This window comes from Alligator sinensis, unplaced genomic scaffold, assembly GCF_000455745.1.
Source record: "Alligator sinensis unplaced genomic scaffold, ASM45574v1 scaffold321_1, whole genome shotgun sequence".
NCBI classification, from domain to species: Eukaryota; Metazoa; Chordata; order Crocodylia; family Alligatoridae; genus Alligator; species Alligator sinensis.
The window spans coordinates 1,817,028-1,818,074 of NW_005841969.1; positions in this window are offsets into that span (position 1 = coordinate 1,817,028).

A 1,047-nucleotide genomic window follows, 5' to 3' on the forward strand; every position below is an offset into this window, starting at 1 on the left:
CTCGTGTGCATGCTTCTCTGCTGGAGCCTTTGCCGGCCCCTCTGCCGGCTTCTCCGCCGGCTTCGCTGCCTGCTTCTCTCCCGGTGCCCCCACTGCCGGCTTCTCTGCCAGTGCCGGCTCTGCTGGAGCCTTCGCTGGCTCCTCTGCAGCCTTCGCCGGCTCCTCTGCCAGCTCTGCTGCCGGTGCCCCACTGCCAGATTTTCTGCCAGTGCCAGCTCTGCTGCTAGCTTCTCTGCTGGCTTCTCTGCTGGGGCCTTCGCTGGCTTCTCTGCCGGCTCCGCCCCCGTCTTCCCGGACTGACCGACACTGTGCGCCTGCCGGGCCATGGGCTTCCCTGTGGAGCCTCCTATCACTGGCTGTCTTCCCGCGCACACGGGGCTGCCTTTTGTGTCCACCGGGTGGTGTCTCCAGGTGACGTCACCTGGCCTCAGCTGGACATGAGTATGGCTGACAAACCGCGTGGGCGGTTTCTCCGCATGCGTTTCCCCATGCCTTTCAACCCCTGCAGGAGGTAGGTTGGGGCTTTCTTTTACTTTGGCCTGGGGTCCTCCTGTAACCCAGGCACCTCTGGGACACTGGCCAATTGTGGCCTTGGGTCCACCATGATCCGCTGGCTGGGGAATTGGCTCCATGGTCGGACCCAGAGGGTGGTAATTGATGGAAGTCAATCATCATGGTGCCCTGTGACCACTGGGGTCCCCCAAGGCTCTGTCCTTGGACCCATATTGTTCAACATCTTCATTAATGATATGGACATTGGAGTCAGAACTGTTGTATATAGCCTGTGATCTCTGACTTCTAAAGTTGGGGGTTTTGTATACACAGTTATTCCTGATTAAGTCTGATTAACACTGAAAAATGCAAGGTATTCCACCTCGGGAGGAAAACCTGCAGCATCCTTATAGGTTTGGCAGTGCTATGCTGGCTAGTACTACAGAAGAAAGAGACTTGGGGGTCATCATTGACCACAAGATGAACATGAACCTTCAATGTGATACTGCGGCTAATAAAGCGACCAAAATGCTGGCTTGCATCCATAGATGCTTC